The following is a 16,449-nucleotide window of genomic DNA, read 5'->3' on the forward strand; positions in this document are numbered from 1 at the left end:
TCTTCTAAGTTAAGCCTGACTGCTCAGTGCCAAGCTACCAGAGGGTGGGCACAGGATAATTTGTATTGTGTGTGACTTACCCTGACTAGAGTGAGGGTCCTTGCTTGGACAGGGGATAACCTGACTGCCAACCAAAGACTCAATTTCTAACAGAAATTAATCTATATACCTTTGAGTTCATATCTAAAATGGCCTGTAACAAGGTCTATTGGCCTTTGTAAGGAGAATCAATCCTCTAGATGGGAATCAGTGGCCTTGCCTTCTACTGCATAAAATAATTTTCTTTGAATCAAGTAATAGTTTGCAATTCTGCTTAAAAAAACAAAACTGCAAACCGCTGTATATAATTGCTAATTAACAACAGTGGCAGCATCCTTTTGGGAAATTGAAATCTGAGAAGCATCTGGTCAGCACGAAGCTCCTCCACTGGAAATGTCCGGAGTACAAATGGTATTCAGGCATCAGCAAAATGTCCAGAAAGTATTCACTTCAGAATTACATCCAACCAGACAGCAAATTGTGCGCAAACTTCGCACACATTTCTCCCTTCAAGCATCAGCAATTTAAGACCACAAAACTCCTCCTCACCTGTTTTGCCATTTCCCCCTTCTGAACATTTATATAGATCAGAAATTTTAATTGAGAAAAAGGAATATGTTCTGTTACGATCCTTAATTATATTTTCTGGGATTTCACAAAGTCTGTACCCCACACTCCAAACAAAAAAGTGTGATATAATGCATTGAGATTAATTTGTGTGGTAACAGCCATGGTTCTGTACTCAGAATACTCTAGAAGTTACAATAATAATGAATGTAATGGCTCATGCTGTAACGTTCACCCACCAGTTCTGCACTGGCAGGAAACAGCAAAAGACACCATGTTCTATGAGAAGGTTACCATCATGTATGTGAGAACGTAACCCCTTAGCTGCTGGGCCTCACCCCTTCCCCCCTGTGCTGAGCCCTTTTTTGGCTATTGTGGTAGTTTGCGCTTAGGCCTTCTTAACTTTTTGTCCACATAAGCTATCCATGCCAAATTTGCGTCCCTTTTTTTCCAACATCCTAGGGATTCTAAAGGTACCCAGAGTTTGTGGGTTCCCCGGAGGAGACCAAGAAATTAGCCAAAATGCAGCGAAAAGTTCGTTTTTTTCCGACAAATGGGAAAAAGGGCTGCAGAAGAAAGCATGTGGTGTTTTCCCTGAAAATGGCATCAAAAAGGCTTTGTGGTGCTAAAATCCCCAACTTCCCAGCTTTCAGGAACAGGCAGACGTGAATCAGAAAATCCCTTTTTTCAACACAGTGTTTGCATTTTACCGGGACATACCCCATTTTTACTATTTTTTGTGATTTTAGCCTCCTTCCAGTTAGTGACAGAAATGGGTATGAAACCAATGCCGGACAGCTAAACATTTCTGAAAAGTAGACAAAATTCTGAATTATGCAAGGGGTCATTTGTGTAGATCCTACAAGGTTTTCCTACAGAAAATAACAGCTGAAATGAAAAATATTGAAATTGAGGTAAAAAAAACATAAATTTCTCTCCACGTTCTACTCTGTAACTTTTTCCTGCCATGTCAGATTTTCAAAAGCAATTTTCTGTTACATCTGCTGGAATCTTCTTGTTGTGGGCTATATAGGGCTTATAGGTTAATCGAGAACCCTAGGTACCTATAGCCAATAAATGAGTTGCACCTTGCAATGGGTTTTCATTGTATACCGGGTATACAGAAATTCATTTGGTGAAACATAAAGAGTAAATAATAGGTATCAAGGAAACGTTTGAATTTCCAAAATGGGCACAAGATAAGGTGTTGAAAATCAGTGGGTATTTGCACATCTCTGAATACGGGGGTCCCCATACTAGCATATGAATTACAGGGCATTTCTCAAATACACTTCTTTATTACACACTGTCTTACATTTGGAAGGAGAAAATGTAGAGAAAGACAATGGGCAGTAACATGTGTTCTTCTATTCTGTGTTCCTCCATGTCTCCCAATAAAAATGGTACCTCACTTGTGTGGGTAGGCCTAGTGCCCGCAACTGGAAACGCCCCAAAAAGCAACATGTACACATCACATTTTTACATTGAAATCTGACGTGTTTTTTGCAAAGTGCCTAACTGTGGATTTTGGCCTGTAGCTCAGCTGACACCTAGGGAAACATAGCAAACCTATACATTTATGGAAAGTAGACACCTAGGGCAATCTATGATGGGGTGACTTGTGGGGCTCTTACCAGGTTCTATTAGCCAGAATCCTTTGCAAACCTCAAAACTTGGCAAAAAAAACCACTTTTTCCTCACATTTTGGTGATTGAAAGTTATGGAATCTAAAAGGAGCCACAAATTTCCCTCCACCCAGCATTCCCCCGAGTCTCCCAATAAAAATGGTACCTCACTTGTGTGGGTAGGCCTAGTGCCCGTGACAGGAAATGCCCCAAAACACAACGTTGTCACATCACATTTTCCAAAAGAAAACTGACCTGTTTTTTGCAAAGTTCCTAGCTGTGGATTTTGGCCTGTAGCTCAGCCGGCACCTAGGGAAACCTAGCAAACCTATAAATTTTTTAAAACTAGACACCTAAGGAAATTCAGAATGGGGTGACTTTGTGGGGCTCGCACCAGGTTCTGTTACCCAGAATCCTTTGCAAAACTCAAAATTTAGCAAACAAAAACACTTTTTACTAACATTTCGGTGATGGAAAGTTCTGGAATCTGAGGGGAGCCACAAACGACCTTCTACTCAGCATTCCCCCAGGTCGCCCGATAAAAATGGTACCTCACTTGTGTGGGTAGGCCTAGTGCCCGCGAAAGGAAATGCCCCAAAACGCAACATGGACACATCACATTTTCCCAAAGAAAACTGAGCGGTTTTTTGCAAAGTGCCTAGCTGTGGATTTTGGCCTCTAACTCAGCCGGCACATAGGAAAACCTAGCAAACCCTGACAAATCTGGAAACTAGACACCTATGAGAATTCAGAATAGGGTGATTTGTGGGGTCTCGCTAGGATCTGTTGCCCAGAATCCTTTGCAAACCTCAAAATTTGGCAAAACAACACTTTTTCCTCACATTTCGGTGATGGTTCTGGAATCTGAGGGTAGCCACAACCTTCGTTCCACCCAGCATTCCCCTAAGTCTCCCGATGAAAATGGTATCTCACTTGTGTGAGTAGGCTAGTGCCCGCAACAGGAATGGATCACACAAGGGTCAATGGTAGTCCTTGCATGAGGGCTACTGTTAACCCTGGAGTGATCCATTTCTGAGGCAGGCACTAGGCACAGGCACACAAGTGGGGTTGTGTTTTTATCAGGACAAGTGGAGAAACACTTGGTGGTAGGGATTTTGTGGATCCCTGCACATTCCTGTAGTTTATTTGATGAAAAAGCAAGGAAAAATAGTGTTGTTAATCTACGTTTCACTTTTGCAAGGTATTCTGGGTAAGAAAACTTTGTGAAATCCAAACACGCCACACTTACGTGGACTGCCTCGGGTGTCTAGTTTTCAGAAATGTCTAGGTTTGGTAGGTTTCCCTATATGGCGGCCGAGCACTCAGGTGACTGTCTTAAAAAACAAGGCTGTTTTCTGGTAGGTAATTTTGATGTCTCCACAATCCGTTTAGGGTACTTTCCTGTTGTGGTCACTTGCCCACTCACTAAAGTGAGGCAGTTTTTTGCTGGAGACTTAGTGGAACGCTGAGTGGTAGAAAATGTGTGGCTGCCTGCAGATCCCAGGACTTCCACTCACTGAAATGCAAGGCAAAAGTGTTTTTAAGCAAATTTTGTGATTTCAAGGGAATTTTGTGAGAAGGAAAACTGGTGAGAGCCACCCAAGTCCTGAACCCTTGGACTCCCATGGTACTACTATCTTAAAGTTAACCCACCACTCACACTGGTTGGTTTCAGCACCTCCAGAAATTATGGTTTAAAAGCATGAATACTTATCAAAGTATCTGAATATTGAAACCAAGCCTTCTGAAGGTGTACCAATCACTGCACTCACATTAACTTACCGCTGCCAGATAAGGGCCCATCACATTCATATACCACAGGACGGAATAAGTTTGACTACATTTTACCACCTGTCAAGTAACCGCCTCCTTCTTCCTGAACATTACCAAAGGCATGTGTAATGGATCTCTACTAATAACTCCCATGACAGCCACCCGAGGTTCAGGAAGACGTTTTTCATGCACCTTCAACGCACTCAGGCCCATATTTATACTTTTTTAGCGCCTCATTTGCACCGCTTTTTGATGCAAAAGTGGCGCAAACTTACAAAATCTAATTGTATTTGTAAGTTTGCACCGATTTTGCGTAAAAAAAATACGCAAATGCAGCACTAAAAAATTATAAACATGGGCCTCACTGTGCTAAATCCTACTCCTTCCAGTTTGTGGATGCAAGGTGGGGGTGTCTGAGTATGCCGTACAAAGCAATTCCTCGAACTGAGTGAGCATATCTACCTTTAAAACTAAGGGAGTCATGCTGGGAAATTCTCACGATGTTCCCTAAAGAGAATGTTAGAGGCTATGAAAAAGCGTAGTATTTGGCACACTGGGGAGCCCATGAGAACGCAGCATATGTCCCAGCCAACATTATGTGCAGTGCTGTGACTGTAATGCACTTATCATACAGCAAACTGAACATCTACTAAGTTCTGATGGAGATTGAACATGAATAGCAGGCCAAACACTGACCCATACGTGTCATTATCCTGACCCATACGTGTCATTGTCCTTCAGTGCTGGGCACCAATGGGCTTGAATCCATAGGTATCTGCCTTCTACCTATGCAATATCCCTGTGAAGACACACCTACCATAAGCTTTCCTTACCCATTCATGTCTCTGTTCTCATCAGAGTCCTGACTAATCCCGTATAATTGCCAAATGAACCGATGCTAGTTTGTGGATGCAAGTTAGGGGTGTCTGAGCATGCCTGGGGAGGCCTATTCCTCGAAATGAGCGAGCATATCTACCGTTGAAACTAAGACAGACATGCTGGTGAAGAAATTCTAAGGTCTCTAAAGTAAAAAGTCAAACAAATATCCTGTGGGACTCATTCACCAACTCTTCTACTTTTGCTTTAAAAGTGAAGCTACAAATTGAGTTTGCACAATTTCAAACAAGTATAAATGTTGGTGAATATGTCCGACAGGACATTCGTTTGACTTATTACACTTACTCTGGTTCTCATTGGCAATCATGGTGGTCCTTGTGTAGTATACATAAGTTCTCTAACAAGCATTTCCAAATTCAGTCATGCTTTTAACATTCTGCCACACAGGGTACTCAGTGACAATGTGGCATATGTTCTGTCCATTAGTATGTGCAGTATTTGGACTATCATGCACATTAATTGAACAGAAAACCTACCACATTCTGACGGTGGATATAGGTCTTCATCAGGCCATAAGGAAGTCCATGATTTCCTGAAGTAGATGAAGTAACATTCTGTGGCTCCTTGCCTAACGAAGCAGTGGCCCATGAACGTTTGGTATCCATGCACAGCCACGGAAAGGATTACCCAATGCCAGCTCCACCTCAGTCGATTTCCGAGAACTTTGCCTTAGTATGATACAACGTAAAGCAAGTAGGGACACAGAGGCCTTGTTGAGATGGGCAATGGGGACAGTAATACCGACTCTCCTGCCGCTTTCCATGCTTTGAGCATACTTTACAGCGACAACATGGAGGATCCTTTTTGGGTGTTTTAGGAATGAGATCAGCAAAGTGTTGCTCCTGCAGCCTTGGCACATCCTCCCGAACATATGGGTGGAGGCTGCTGCTGCTGCTTCTGTAACAACAGTGAGGCTTTCAATTACAGACAACTGGGAATCAAGGAAAGTCATGAGTCTTCCCGTGGTTGTCTGACGGTAAACAACATACGCATTGTATGTTGCCATCTGGTTCAGGTGGGTAAACAGTTTCTTGTACCAAGTGCGAGTTTAATGACACGCGTTGTATGGTTGAAGAACCTGCTCGTTCTTATCCACTCCGCACATTTACTTTTTGTAATCAAGTATACAGATGGGCTTCTGGTCTTCAGCCATCTGACCCCTAACTGTGCTGGGGGAAGTGCTCTCATCATGCATTGTAGTGAGCACATATACATCACGACAATCCAAGAACTTGACTGCGAGCAGTTCGTTGGAACGCAATGCAGTACTCTGGGAGTTCTGGAGCTTCTTGCAAACAAGCTCCTGCGGGAATCCTTTGCAGTTACAACAAACTGTACCACAGGCCACAGTGCCAGCTTTGTAGAGCTCACTGAACAGCTCTACTCCTATATAGAAATCGTCCACATAAAGGTTATAACCTTTGTGAAGAAGTGGCTGGACAAGTTCCCATACAATCCTACCTGTGACCACTAATGCACCACTAACGCAGGAGGGCAACCCACGGGGTTTAGGGTAGAGTCCTTACCTGTATACACTCTCAAGCTGCACACATAGCCAGAAGAGCTCTCACACAGCATGTACAGCTTCATGCCATAGCGAGCTCTTTTGCTCGCAATATGCTGTCTGAACAGCAGCCTTTCTTTGTACAGGATCAAGAACTCATTGATTGCTATATTCCTTTTAGGAATATAGATCTGTGGAAACATGGCAGACAAATGTTCCATGACAGGCCAAAAGTTTGAACAACCTGTCATGGTCTGGATGGTCCCGGGGCAATGCAGTAGAGTTGTCATTTAAATGCAGCATGCGCTGCAGTAGCAAAAAAAGATTTCTGCTCATGTATGGTGTGAAGATGGGGGTTACCCAAACCGTGCGAGTAGGACTGCAAGGTGGGTTTCTGTACTAACCCAATTTTGATCGTAAGGCCCAAAAAAGTGGGTGTCCAATGGCATGCCCTAAAACGTAGCCCTAGAGTGCCTCCACGCTCCCTCAGAAATTGGTCTGTACGCCCATTTTTTTGCTGCAAAATTTCCAGAAGGAAGTCAACATCCAAAAATAGATGGACATAGTCGACTGGCAAAAAGTTGGCTGTATCGACTTTATATCCAGCCTCACCAGTAAAAGGTTGAATTTGGAGCTGAACTAAACAAGGGGGCTGCCAAGAGAGTATTCTCTCTGTGCTTTTGACCGCATGCACCTGCTCTGGGTTCGGCTAACCCGATGTTGCCCCGCTGCACAGACTGTGCTTGCGAATGGACAGCACGGCTGTTGTCATCGTCTCCTTCAGAATCCCTGGAAGAGGTGTCGTCGGATGGGACTCCGCTGACTGAAAAATCACTCCCAGATTCTGCCCCATTGTCGTCTCCCTCAGATGCTGTCTCAGTATCTGCTGTCTCAGTCTCTGATCCTACATCAGAGCTGTCCTCTATAACCTGAGTTAGGGCTTGAGCAGCAGTCATCCAACACGACACCACTTCTGCTATTGGCTAAACTGTCACTCTAAAGTACTACCCTACGTAGAAGGCAGAAAGAGCCACAAAATTGCTTGTGGGTGTGTGTGATGTGTCCAATAGTAAATGTCGTCACCGTCCCTTCGATTTGGCAGATTCTCTGAAGACACTGAAAAAAACAAAAAAGACACAGTATCACCTTACCACATACCCATCATCACAGCCTTTAGTGCTGGTGGCACCCAGTGCGAGTCATTTTTGGTGTTCTGCCTCCCATGACCTCCTCTTCTAATTCCCTCAGTCCTACCCAGCAAAAGTACCCTTCATATCTCCATATTCCCCCTCGCACATATATTTAATTTGCTTTAAAGCGCAGGTAACGCTTGGCTTTACTAATCCACTCAGCTAAATACATATTAATGTATATACATTGCGCAGGAAAATAAACTATCTATGCTACTTTATGGCATCAAACCTGGCACTAGATAAAAGGCAGATCTATTTCTATCCCTCTCTCTCACTTTTATATATGTGTGGTTTCCCTGGCTGGCCGATTGTGGCTCCCGGAAAACAACACATGTAAATACAAATTATATATATATACACATATCTATAGAGATTTGTCTCTTATATATATATACATATATATACGAAGCAAAATTTGGATAGAACAATTAAAAAAGAGAGAGTCTCCTCAACTCCTCAAGCATGGAAAGTTCAGATGCAAGTTCAGGGGACGAAATACAAACAGAAGGGAGACCAAAACTGGATTTCTCGTGAGAAATTAGGCTGTATCACATGGAAACCTGAAGACATGAAAGGGGAGGACAAAACAAAATGGGACAAAGAGAACAAGGAGACCACAGAGGACGAGGAAAAGGAAAGAAATGAAGAAGAACTCAGAAACAACAGTAAATGAGATTGTGGTCATCAACCTCTTGTCTAAAAAATTGGAAGACAAACATCTCAAGCTTTTGAATAAAGGTTTAAACTTTTGTCCTATGACATCGATGGATTTAGCAACAGCAAGAATTGATTTATAAAAGAGAAAATTGAAATTAAAAAAAAACTGGGATCTAAAACTAGGGAACAAAGAATGAATACATCCCAGGAAATATCATTACTAACAACGTCGCACTTGGGATTATCAACGGATGCTACAATCTCTAGTCAATCCAAACCTAAATCGCAGTTCTGCCCCCAATTGTCGTCTGGAAATAAAATTGATGTGTTTCAGGAAGTAATGACAGATGGGCTGACAAGGACAGCCCTGGAATTATCTAAAAAACTAAAAACTATGAGAACTTGAATATGACACCAGAGGACTAGGGTGCACTGAAGGATCTGAGAAATGACAATACAATCATCATTAAACCATCGGACAAAGGGGGTAATATTGTATTGTTGAATAATGATGATTACATCAAGGAAGCCAAGAGACAATTGGGAAATAAAGAAAATTACAGAGAACTAAAAAATAATCCTCTGGATCTTTACATGGTGGAATACCACTGCATTTAAAAAAAATGGATAGGAAAAGGATTTTTAGAAGATGAAGAGTATAGATACTTAAAAACAGATCATCCGGTCACTTCTAAAAATATATTTTCTGTCAAAAAGTCCTAAAAATGAGTCGAATCCACCAGGGCGCCCCATTGTAAGCTCCATAGGGTCTCTTCTTAAGTATACGTCAAGATTCATTGACATATTTTTGTTTCCTTGTGTCTCAAATCTTCCATCATACTTGAGAGACTCCATGGATTTCTTAAATAGGATTAACAATATACCCAGGAAGAACAATTATATTATAGCTACAATTGACGTTGTTTCCCTGTACACATCCATCAGACATAAGGATGGTTTGGAAGCTTGCAAATAGTTTTAGAGATCGAGATCCATTAGCTTACTGGAACATTCTGAAATGCTACTAGAGATTTTGCAGTATTGTTTAACTCATAATGTATTTATGTTTGATGGTAAATATTATTAGCAAGAACAAGGAACAGCCAAGGGGACTTCATTTGCACCCACATATGCAACCCTCCTGATGGGCATGTGGGAGTCACAAGTGGTTTGGCAAGAGAATAATCAGGAGATATTAATCATGTTGTCTTATGGGTACGTTATACTGACAAACTTTTCCTGATATCGGAAGGGGAAAGAGAGCCCTTGGAGCATTTCATAACATCTCTAAATAACAATCCCCAAAAGCTAAATTTTACATATGAAATAAGTGAGTTGGAAATCAATTATCTAGACATTGGTGTATATATAAAAGATGGAAAAATGTGTACAAAAATGCATAAAAAACAACCAGTGCGAATAGCTTACTGCATGCAAATAGTGGACTCCCAAAGGCCTTAAAATGGAGTACACCATATGGAGAATTTTTGAGAGTCAAACGTAACTGCACAGAGGAAGCAGAATTGAAAACTCAAATGAACGAGATGTATGAAAGATTTTTCAAAAGAGGATACCCAAACTCGGTTTTGGATGATGCACGAAAAAGAGCGATGGAACGGAAAAGAGATGAACTCTTGGTCCCCAGAATGTAAAGTTGTGACTCAAATATAAATACCACACAATTCATTATGCATTTTGATGCAGGGAGCCAGAACACGAGAAAACTTATAAATGACAATTGGAGACTGCTATTGTTGGATGAAACACTGTCTAAGTCACTAGCTAAACATCCGTCGATTACATATAAAAGAGCACCAACATTGGGTAATCATCTAACAAGCAGTCCTATGACCCCTAAAAAGAAAAATGTAACAAATTGGTTGAGTGACAAACGACAAGGCTTTTGGAAGTGCACAAAATGAAATGCATGTACTTATGGTAAAAAACATGATGCAATTTACAACATTTGATGGGAAGATCATGAAAATCATAGAAAGAATAGACTGTGAAACCCCATTTGTGATTTATGTATTGGAATGTGTATGTGGTAAGAAATATGTTGGCAGTACAGTGAATAAGTTAAAATTATGAATCTTGCAACATATAAGGGCGATAAACAACCAAGACCTGACATACTCAATCGCGAAACACATATGGGAACAACATCAGGGTGAGAAAAAAGGTTTGAGATATTATGGTATCCAGCATATTAAACTAAATGAAAGGTGAGGGGATCGAGAACAGAGGTTGAGGAGAATGGAATCCAAATGGATTATTCTGATGGGAACTGAAGTGCTGTGGGGCTTGATATGGATGCAGAAAGAAAAGATTATGACACTACGCAAGTGAAGTTAATTAATTGCACTCAAAGGTTAAATGTGATGTCAATGAAAAGACTGCAAAGTGATCCTGTGACTTTAAGGCCACAGGATATACAGGGAGTGCAGAATTATTAGGCAAATGAGTATTTTGACCACATCATCCTCTTTATGCATGTTGTCTTACTCCAAGCTGTATAGGCTCGAAAGCCTACTACCAATTAAGCATATTAGGTGATGTGCATCTCTGTAATGAGAAGGGGTGTGGTCTAATGACATCAACACCCTATATCAGGTGTGCAGAATTATTAGGCAACTTCCTTTCCTTTGGCAAAATGGGTCAAAAGAAGGACTTGACAGGCTCAGAAAAGTCAAAAATAGTGAGATATCTTGCAGAGGGATGCAGCACTCTTAAAATTGCAAAGCTTCTGAAGCGTGATCATCGTACAATCAAGCGTTTCATTCAAAATAGTCAACAGGGTCGCAAGAAGCGTGTGGAAAAACCAAGGCGCAAAATAACTGCCCATGAACTGAGAAAAGTCAAGCGTGCAGCTGCCACGATGCCACTTGCCACCAGTTTGGCCATATTTCAGAGCTGCAACATCACTGGAGTGCCCAAAAGCACAAGGTGTGCAATACTCAGAGACATGGCCAAGGTAAGAAAGGCTGAAAGACGACCACCACTGAACAAGACACACAAGCTGAAACGTCAAGACTGGGCCAAGAAATATCTCAAGACTGACTTTCTAAGGTTTTATGGACTGATGAAATGAGAGTGAGTCTTGATGGGCCAGATGGATGGGCCCGTGGCTGGATTGGTAAAGGGCAGAGAGCTCCAGTCCGACTCAGACGCCAGCAAGGTGGAGGTGGAGTACTGGTTTGGGCTGGTATCATCAAAGATGAGCTTGTGGGGCCTTTTCGGGTTGAGGATGGAGTCAAGCTCAACTCCCAGTCCTACTGCCAGTTCCTGGTAGACACCTTCTTCAAGCAGTGGTACAGGAAGAAGTCTGCATCCTTCAAGAAAAACATGATTTTCATGCAGGACAATGCTCCATCACACGCGTCCAAGTACTCCACAGCGTGGCTGGCAAGAAAGGGTATAAAAGAAGGAAATCTAATGACATGGCCTCCTTGTTCACCTGATCTGAACCCCATTGAGAACCTGTGGTCCATCATCAAATGTGAGATTTACAAGGAGGGAAAACAGTACACCTCTCTGAACAGTGTCTGGGAGGCTGTGGTTGCTGCTGCACGCAATGTTGATGGTGAACAGATCAAAACACTGACAGAATCCATGGATGGCAGGCTTTTGAGTGTCCTTGCAAAGAAAGGTGGCTATATTGGTCACTGATTTGTTTTTGTTTTGTTTTTGAATGTCAGAAATGTATATTTGTGAATGTTGAGATGTTATATTGGTTTCACTGGTAATAATAAATAATTGAAATGGGTATACATTTGTTTTTTGTTAAGTTGCCTAATAATTATGCACAGTAATAGTCACCTGCACACACAGATATCCCCCTAACATAGCTAAAACTAAAAACAAACTAAAAACTACTTCCAAAAATATTCAGCTTTGATATTAATGAGTTTTTTGGGTTCATTGAGAACATGGTTGTTGTTCAATAATAAAATTAATCCTCAAAAATACAACTTGCCTAATAATTCTGCACTCCCTGTAAGGGTGGTCGGTTTATCACGTGGTCATTTTTCAAACTGGAGAATTTTGTACCTATGATTAAGGCTGATGTCGACAGCCGAAATGCTTCAGGAAAGAATACTTGCTTTTGCTATTTGAATGTGGAAATTAAAGTGCCTCACACTGCTGTTAGCTGGCGTACGGCGCACCTCTTTATGTGGAGACGTTTGATGGAATGTGCAGCGCGGGTGCTCTGTCCCCACAGCGCCAAGGCACCCTGTTTTGTGATTAGGCTCTCAGCGGAGAAACTTTGGTGGTGATTACATTGTGTGAGCCGGATCGGCCCGTTTTCACAGCAAAGCAATATAAAGGTACGGGGAGACCGACCGTGAAAAGAATTCCATTAATGCATTAATCATGTGAAATCGGGTTAGGAAAGTGAATGCGATATGGATTGAATCCCATTCACTGGTCAACAGCTTTTGAGAGGCACTGAAGCAAAGAGCAGGCCATCCGTAACTATAATGCATCAACGAGGCTTTAAAATAGGGTACTGTTGTAGTGCGTTTTCAAGAAGGAAATACAAAGACACTTTTGAAAAAAGCATGAAGATGTCTATTGCTGCGCACTCTGAAATACGACAAATATTACTGCGAAGGAAACTGAGCAATACAGTATAAGTTTGAGAAAGGAAGTGTGGCAATAGCATGATGAAAATTATATTCATAGTGTTCTTTGATCTAAAAAGAAAAGATTATGACACTACGCAAGTGAAGTTAATTAATTGCACTCAAAGGTTAAATGCGATGTCAATGAAAAGACTGCAGAGTGAACCTGTGCCTTTAAGGCCACAGGATATAAGGGTGGTCGGTTTATCACGTGGTCATTTTTCAAACTGGAGAATTTTGTACTTATGATTAAGGCTGATGTCGACAGCCGACACGCATCAGGAAAGAATACTTGTTTTTGCGATTTGAATGTGGAAATTAAAGTGCCTCACACTGCTGTTAGCTGGCGTACGGCGCATCTCTTTATGTGGAGAAGTTTGATGGAATATATATATATATATATAGAGAGAGAGAGAGACTGGCTCTCTACGTGACTTTTTTTTATCATACATGTGTGCTTTCCCTGGGGCCGATTTTGGCAAAATACACATGTATAAAAAAAAAAACACATGTATAAAAATAAATGACCCCAACTTTTCCTTTTTTCAAAAAAATATTCCCTGGGGGGGGGGCGATCGCTCCCCCAGGGAAAACTAGTGCCCTAAAATTCAGCCCCAGGTGCCGACCCCACCATTTTGTTCTTTTTCTTTCTGAAAAAAAATCATTTATTTTATTATCTGGGAGGGGGGGCGCGATCACCCCCCCAGAAGAACCCCAACGTATGTATTTTTTTATTTACACAGGAGCCGACCCCCCCAAACAAGATCCCTGGTGCCTAGAGGCGTTTTGCCAGGAAACTGTTCCAGTAAAGCATAGATGGAAAGGGAAGATGCTCCCCTTTCCATCGATGCCTCCCTGGCATCTGGGAAGGCCGTTTTGGCCTTTATTTCCCCACCAGAGTAGGGAAAGGATGCTTACCTGCTGCTCTGGTGGGGAAAAATGTGACGTCAGTGTGCCGACATCACAGAGGGGCAGATGGGAGGTGCAGGGGGAGACGCGAAAGTTCTTCCGTGTCTCCGGGGGTAATAATAAAAAGTTCAATCCTCCGGTGCATTGTACAGGATTTTTTAACCCCCTCCCTGGTGTTGACCACTGGTCGTGACCCGCACCAGGGAGGTAGTGTGGGCGTCGGCCAGTTTAGCTAAGGTCTGCACCCTCACATCATGAATAGCCCCCATAATTCATCTAGAGATACAATAAGACAAAGTATGTGCAACTCGTGTACATCAAGGAAGTCATTATGAAGCTTATATTAATATTGTAACCCTCTAGGTCAAAATACAAGTGTATAAGGGAGGAGTCAGAGTCTAAAGGATAATAAGGGAAGAGCTCATAGAGTAACCAAGCCATTATATTAGACCAACAACAAGGATACAAGCTTCTGTGAAAGTGCACCACCCATTGTTCCAAAGGCTCATTTGTAGGAGAGAAACAAAGAGGGAAAACAGCCCACGTCATTAAGTAGAAGTGAGAGTAATGAAAATTAATTCTACAGAGCAAGTTGCAATTGGTACAGGATGTCATACAAACTTTGGATAATAATCACAGCAACAATTTTGATACAGATGCTATATACTTGATCCTGTTCAGCTACAACTGTATGGGCCCAGAACAAGTGTATGTTACTAACTTAAGAAATATTGTAGTTCATGATCACAACTGAGGCCCTGTTCAACAGAATATATGCCCATAATCCAGTAGGTTTTACATTGTATAAGATGCAATTCTCAAATGCCCGTCTTACATCATTATGTACAACATCAATACCATGAAATTTAAAATTCAAGTGGGCCCCCTGTGAAATGTGTTCCTGTGCATAAGCAAATGAATGTCGCTCTCTCCAATTTTAGGGGGCTAAGATCTGTTGTTATATAGATCATTATTGATGTCTGCAATATAAAGGTGAAAGATTAATGGGGCTAATTTGCAAGCCTGTTAGAGGCCTGTGGTTGTGGTAATCTTTTTGGTTAATAACATGCCATGTTGACATAGAGAGTTGTAGTGGTGGTGATAAGTGCTTACAGGTTTGCATAGAAACAGTTATAATATTATCTAATGGGCCCTGGGTGTCTCTGAAACCAGTTTGATTCCATGGGATCAATTCTGATTCCGCCACCCAGGTTATTAGATTGTTCAGAAGTAGACTGGCACACTGTTTTGCCTCCACTGCCATTAAGGTGATCATTCTGTAGTTAGCTGGATTTGTACGTGAGCCCTTTTAGAGCAGGTGAAATAAAATAGAGCCATGCTGGTTCTGCCAAGATGGCAGGATTACTCCTGTGGAGTAGCAGGGATTAAATATTGGACTGAGGCACTGTGTCCAGTAGTCATTATCCCATTTAAGCAATTTTGTTGGTAAGTTTGAGCTGAAAGCCCATAATTTCTAATGTGTTCTTTCCAGATTTTTCTGTCTGCAGGTTCTCTCATTTTTCTCCATCGTCATTCCAGCCTTTGACTTTCTAGGTTAGACAGATTGGTATTAAACCACTTGTTAGAGTATTTGTTGCAAATTTGTTTTTTTTTAGTCAAAGAGGGATTGTGGTGAGGTGGAAGAAGTTGAGGAGGGATCCTGGGTCGGTGTCATCTGCTGAAGAGGAAAGGGTCTCATTGAATTCCTCTAGGAATTTGAATAGTGGTGTATTTGTCAGGGATTTAAATGGGGCAGACTGCATATCATTTGAGTATTGGGCCTTTGGTGTATGCAACTCATTTCTAATGTGAACCTAAAAAAGAAATGCTCTGACCACAACATTAGTGCTATTATTGGCTCTTGGTGTCACTTTGTGTGAAAGGTCAAGGGTTTAGACCGCTCTATGGGTGGAATCTGTGATCATGTGTAGATGTAATTGAATGGGTGTTTTCCTTTGAAAGGTTCCAAGCAACATGAAAAAGACAATAAGAGAGAAGTTTGAGTAATATATCACTTTGACCTTCCAGGGGTAAAACGCCCCATTATAGACAGGTGCTCAAATACAATTGTACTCTGTGCTTATAATTCCGAATCATGTTCCCCTGCTCAGCTGATCCTCTGATTAAGCAGCTGAGAGGTTGATGAGTCATGAAGATCCATACACAAAATAGCTTGACCACTCCTTCACCCCCCACTACCAACAGTGCCTTAATATCTGGTGCCCTTTTTCCAAACCTGAACACCCTGTGCCCATAATTCCTCCACTCAAATATTTAAAAAAGATATCTGTCATCCTACCACACCACCCACACCACACTCAACAGTACCCTCACCTCCACTTCTCCAAATACACAAAGGGATATCTCACCTCCTACTACCCTCCTCAGACATTCTGGGTAACTCCCTCACCACTGTATCTCAATATTTCATAACAAAATCTGCTATCCTTTCATCCTCCACCAACACCCTTGGTGACTCCCACCTCTAAACATCCCAATATTTAATAAATTTGATACATGACACCACACTATCTTTCCCCACTACTAACTCTGCTTTTCTCCTTCCAGTGTCATGTTGATAATCACAAGGTGAGATCTGTTATCAATATGGAATAACCATGTTCTGCTGGATTTGTGGCGATAGTTGGGAGAATGCAAGC

General features: G+C 41.7%; 1 protein-coding gene across 1 annotated transcript in view; it reads left to right on the forward strand.

Moving 5' to 3' along the window:
• ADAM23 (ADAM metallopeptidase domain 23) overlaps nt 1-16,449 on the forward strand; it is an 842,294-nt gene that overhangs the window by 435,921 nt on the left and 389,924 nt on the right. The window lies entirely within an intron of this gene.

This window comes from Pleurodeles waltl, chromosome 3_1 (assembly GCF_031143425.1).
Source record: "Pleurodeles waltl isolate 20211129_DDA chromosome 3_1, aPleWal1.hap1.20221129, whole genome shotgun sequence".
Lineage (NCBI taxonomy): Eukaryota > Metazoa > Chordata > Amphibia > Caudata > Salamandridae > Pleurodeles > Pleurodeles waltl.